This window comes from Myotis daubentonii, chromosome 8 (genome assembly GCF_963259705.1).
Source record: "Myotis daubentonii chromosome 8, mMyoDau2.1, whole genome shotgun sequence".
NCBI classification, from domain to species: Eukaryota; Metazoa; Chordata; class Mammalia; order Chiroptera; family Vespertilionidae; genus Myotis; species Myotis daubentonii.
The window spans coordinates 64,904,639-64,910,703 of NC_081847.1; positions in this window are offsets into that span (position 1 = coordinate 64,904,639).

Here is a 6,065-nt window from a genome sequence, read left to right on the forward strand (position 1 = left end):
AGCCATGTGGCCCTGCGGACCCCACATGCAGGACTGATGGACTGCAGCTGGGAGTATGCATTAAGCTGGCCTGATGTGTTCGACTGTGAAGACATGGAATGAAACTCTGGACACTGGCTTTTATTTCAGCTCTATTAAAAGCAAAATGGGCCAGCCAGCATGTCTCAGTGGTTGAGTGTCGACCTTTGAACCAGGAGGTCTCAGTTTGATTCCTGATCAGGACACATGCCCAGGTTGTGGGCTCAATCCCCAGTAGTGGGTGTGCAGGAGGCAGCCGATCAATGAATCTCTCTCTCATCATTGATGTTTCTATCTCTCTCTCTCTCTCCCTTCCTCTCGGAAATCAATAAAAATATATTTTTTTAAAAAGCAAAATGGGACTTCTGTGGTGGGACTGAGGAAAATGGGACCTTGGAAACTCAAAGATTTAATAACATGCAAACAAAAATCATCAGTTCTCCCTTCAAAGTCTCAGAAAATTCTTTTTTTTGCAAGAATTCCTCTCCCCACTGGTAACAATGGCACCAAATATTCTTTGAAGAGTCTTCCACCCATTTGGCATTGGAACCAACTATTAAAGCTATATCTCATTTGAGCTTGTAAAGATTGGGTGACTGCCTCCAGCGCTTCTGTCCTCATGTTTAGGAAGGGCTGGGCATGCTCTGATACAGCAGCTATCTGCTGGTGTTTCTATTAAAGGTTTGTGTTTTTTTGTACAGTCTTCCCTAGTAGAGCTCTACTTATGGCTGAGCCTGAGCGAATGACCAATACATTAAGAACAGATATTCAGAGGTTCTGTTACAACTTCAGTATCTAAAGAAGAGGCAGGATTATTCTGGTGACTGGCAGCTATGGAGAGTGCCCTTCGTGAAGCAGCCCTGGGCTCACAGTGTGAGGAGTAAACCTGGGCAGATCAGGTGGCCACTCAGCTGTTGTGTCATCTGTAAAATGCGGACGCTGATGACCACCCCAAAGGACCACCTTCTCTGAGCCAGAGAAGGCTGTGGAGCGCCTCAGCGTGGGCTTGTGGCCCAGTCCGGTCGCCCCCGTCAGGTCGGTCGGGTCCGCTGTGCTGACTGCTGGTGCTGGTGCTGGTGCTGGCCCGGGCCCACCCCTGGGCTGTGGAGTCCCTGGGGGGACTACTGGCAGGGCTGGAATCGGAAACAATAGGCTTCATTGATGGAGTGCGTTTTGTTTTTCCTAAAACTTGTAAAATCGCTAGAAAGAGTTAACTGTCAACACTACAAAAGGAGGCAGCTGGTTAAGAACGTGATGAGCACTCAGTACAGACTGGATTCCAGCCTTGACGTCTCATCAGGTCTGTGCCGTGTCCCACTGTCTGTGTTGTGTCCCGCTGTCTGTGCTGTGTCCTGCTGTCTGTGTTGTGTCCCGCTGTCTGTGCTGTGTCCCGCTGTCTGTCTGTGCTGTGTCCCGCTGTCTGTGCTGTGTCCCGCTGTCTGTCTGTTCTGTGTCCCGCTGTCTGTGCTGTGTCCCGCTGTCTGTCTGTGCTGTGTCCCGCTGTCTGTGTTGTGTCCCGCTGTCTGTGCTGTGTCCCGCTGTCTGTGTTGTGTCCCGCTGTCTGTGCTGTGTCCCGCTGTCTGTGTTGTGTCCCGCTGTCTGTGCTGTGCTGTGTCCCGCTGTCTGTCTGTTCTGTGTCCCGCTGTCTGTGCTGTGTCCCGCTGTCTGTGTTGTGTCCCGCTGTCTGTGCTGTGTCCCGCTGTCTGTGTTGTGTCCCGCTGTCTGTCTGTGCTGTGTCCCGCTGTCGGTCTGTGCTGTGTCCCGCTGTCTGTGCTGTGTCCCGCTGTCTGTGTTGTGTCCCGCTGTCTGTCTGTGCTGTGTCCCGCTGTCGGTCTGTGCTGTGTCCCGCTGTCTGTGCTGTGTCCCGCTGTCTGTGTTGTGTCCCGCTGTCTGTGTTGTGTCCCGCTGTCTGTCTGTGCTGTGTCCCGCTGTCTGTCTGTGCTGTGTCCCGCTGTCTGTGCTGTGTCCCGCTGTCTGTGCTGTGTCCCGCTGTCCCAGGGCGAGGTGCTCAGGGCAGAGGCCAGCACACCACAGCCTGTGAGCTAAAGGTGATTCCTGCGTTTTTCAAAGGGTTGTGAGTATTCCCTCCCCCTCTCCATACAGAGGAGTAAGGGACAGAGCTTGTAAGAGGCCCACAAGCCTGAAGTATTTACTCCCTGGCTCTTTAGAGAAAGTTGCTGTAAAGGTCCCATTAAATCTCTCAATCAGCATAAATTAAACTAAATTTGGTTTCTTCCACCGGCCCCTTTCCTTTCCCCATTTCTCATTAGTGCTACTTCCACCTCCCTAATACACACCTGCATCATTTGACATCTTCTTGCTCTCTATGTAGCCATTTGGAAACCCAACATTCCTATGCAGCGTCTCAGGTCAATTCCGTCTTCTCACTGTATCTGTCCCAGGCGGGCGGCTTCACGTGCTTCCCTGCTCCCACCCCCCCCCCAGCCCCCCACCCCGCAACAGGCTGCCTCCTGGTGACCACGTCCTCACGCAGTCTCCACAGAGCAGGCTGAACTGTGGGTCAGCGGGACACGGCACACTGCTCCACGATGGTGTGTGCCGTCCCAGGCCAGGCCATGAACACAGTGCAGCCTGCACCTTGCTCCGGCTGGCATCGCTGCCCTGGGGCCAGCCAGCTAGCACTCAGTGAGGACTGGGGAGGAGCCTGCCCAGAGGGGCAGGGAGGGAGCCATCCTGGAGGCCGTCCTTTGCCCCAGCGAAGCTTCCAACTCTCGGCAGCTGCAGCTGCCATCTTCATTGCAGCCTCCTGAGACCCAGGCCGGGACCACCAGCTGAAGCTGCTCCTGAGTTACTGACCCACAGAAACCCGTGAGATAATGTTTATTGTTTGAGGCCATGGAGTTTGGGGTAATTTGTTACACAGCGATAGATAACTAACACTTCACCTTATACTAAACTTGTACAATCACCTTCTAACTGCTCCCATTCATTCTGTTCGACTTCTTATCAAATTGCTCAGAAGTAATCCTATCATAACCTCCCTTGATTAAAGTGTTAGAGAGGTTCCTCATTCTTTTTTGGCGAAAGTCAAAACCAAGGCCTAAAGGGTGGGGAGAGATTAACCAAAGAACTTGTATGCATATATGCATAACCCATGGACACAGACAATAATAGTGTGATGGTAAAAGAAAAAAAATAGTGTGGTGAAGGCCTGGGGCGGGGAGGGGAGTGGGTTCAGGCTAGAATGGGTCAATGGGGGAAAAAAGGAGACATCTGTAATGTTTTCAACAATAAAGATTAAAAAACAAAAACCAACAACCAAGGCATTGGCCTCAATTATTCCAATACAGGTGGTCATCAGATTGTGCTTTGGGAAATACTAGGCCCTCCTCCTCCTCTGACCCCATCTTAAAATCTACTTCCACGAAGCTGCACTTGAAGCTGACCCCAGGTCACAGCATTTACTATAAATTCCTAGAGGTTTATATTCCCTGGGCTTCTTTTTAACTGTTCACGTATGTATTTGACCAATTTAAGGTTCTTTAGGCGCCAAGATGAGCTGTTACTTTGCATGCACCGTTCATTAAATGCTTTGGCGACTTGAGGACTCGGCTCAGAACCCTAGTAGCTAGCAGGAAAGCATCTGACAATGCAGCAGGTGGGAGAGCAGCAGGGAAGTGGGGAGACCTCAGGTTTGACGTTGGGCTAGTGGTTTGACGTTGGGCTAGTGGTTTGACCTTGAGCAAACGATGCCCTAGCTATTCCTGTTTCTCACCTGTAAAGGAGGAAATTAATATTTCCTACTTCGGAGTTAGTATTAATGGAGGGTGCTTAGCACAGTATCTGATGTAGGTAAGTGCTTGATAACTGGTAGCTATTATTAGCTATTGAAAATTACCAAAATAGTTTCTAAATTACGTATTAATAACAACACACAGCACAGAATACCTAATATAATAAAGCCTGTCTTCATATCTCTTCTTATTTTCTTTTATTAATGTATTAATATGACAAATTTGAAATAGTTTAATACTTCAGTCTGGTTAGCACATACGTTTTAATCAAAATCCTATGATTACTAGTAAGAGTTAATTACCATACTCTAAACATAGTAAAAGTTAATGAGTAAGAACTCAGAACTGATAAATATACCCTCTACATTTATGTAGCAGCTTCAATTGTAGATCTCTAAGGTTCTCCAATGGTTGCCAACCAGTGGTCCGTGAGGTCCGAAAGGTTGGCGACCACTGTTCTAATTAGCTACTTTAATCTCTTCCCACCCACCCACCAAGAACTAGTATGCATAACCCAAGGACACAGACGATAGTGTGGTGAAGGCCTGGGGTGGGTGGTGGGGGGCTAGAAGGGGACAATAGGCAAAAAGGAGACATCTGTAATACTTTCAACAATAAAGACTGTTAAAAATCAGCTACTTTAGGGCTGTAGTGATTTCTTGGTTTAGAATTATATTCCTGACATAAAGGAAAAACACAGGGCTTCACATGGCATTTCTGTTAACAGACAACACACTGCATCAGTTGTCCTAAAAACATCTTCATGGTTCCATTTTTATATTTATTCTCATTTCTACATTGAACTTGCTTTCATTCATTAATTCACTCCACAGACATTTACTGAGCACCTGTTCCATGCCAGGTATTTTTCCAGAAACCGGGGATGTGGCAGTGAGGAAATCTGACAAAGATCCCCGTCTTCACGGGACCATGTAATAGGCTGTGAGGTGCTAACTGCAACAGAGAACAAGGACATGCAGAGGGAGTAAGGAGTAGGAAGCTTGCAGAGAGATGTGAGAATTAAGATGCTATTTAAGGCAGTCACTTGGAAGGGAGAGCAGGCTCATTCCACAGAGCCCATGAGGCAGGGCTGGGAGTAATCCATGGGAGTGAATTACAGGAGGGCTGAACTTCTCCGCTGTCAGGCCTGTGCAGTGACGGAGCTTTGCCAACAATGAGCACCTGCCTGGTCCCGGACCTGTTTAAACGGAGCTGGGAGCTTACCATTGGCTGGGGGTTGGACTGAATATCTTCTTGGATCCCTTTCAGCTCTAAAAGTCAAATTTGGTGGAGAGAGCTCAGGCAGTGATGTGTGTATGAGTGTAAAGCCAGAGACAAACTTCTTGGCTGGGAATCCCATCATGATCCTGGGAGGCATATCTCCTGGGGACTCTGTGGCAACTATTTCTTAGACCGAGCTGGATGAGGAGTTGTCTGTACTTCTGTTCTATGTAGTGGCCCCTCCAGCTACTTGCTTCTCTTCATATCTCCACTAGGAATACATATCACACTGTGGGGACAAAGACTTGTCAAACCAGACAAGGTCTTTCCATCGCGGGAGGTGAACCAATAGTGACCACACGTTGCTGATGCGAAATGGCTGGTACAAAGAGGTTTCTGTCTGTTTAATATATGACAACTCATCTTTGTGTGGATTTTAATTTTGGGAAATGGACTCTGTTTCTTTATAGCAATTAGTAAAATTTAATTTGCCTCCCCAAGTTTCAAATAAACGTAGTATATTCTGCACTTTTTCTTGTGTTCATGGAATAGACATAATCAGGTTCGTCATCACGACAGAGACATACTGTTTAGAAAAAGAGTTGTCTTAGAGACCACCTTGTCCAACACTCCTGCTTCAAAATGGAGACTGAAGTCCAGAAATGCTGTGGAGCTTTCCCAGTGTCAGGAAGGCCTGCTGCTGCCACATGGGGGGACAGTTTAATCAGAACCAGCTCAGATTCTTGGAACCAGGTACAGTATGTCGCTCAGGAACCTGCCTCGTGAAAGGCAGAATGAAAGCTCTCGGGCCTAAGAAGTCCTTTTTGCCAGGGGACACCATTTTGGACAGAGAGCGGCCCCTTTCCTATGATTAAGTAGTGTCTTCCACTGGCTCCAGCTGGAGGAAATTGGAGGCTGCCACGGGAGTCACCGGGCGGTGGGAGTGTCCAGCCGTCACACCCAGGCTTAGTCCCAGCTTCTAGTCTGGGGATCTGAAGCAACCTTGAGATTGCGGGAGGATAACCCAAGGGGCTTTTTACTTGTCACGGTGCCCTCCTCGGTGGGCAAGGT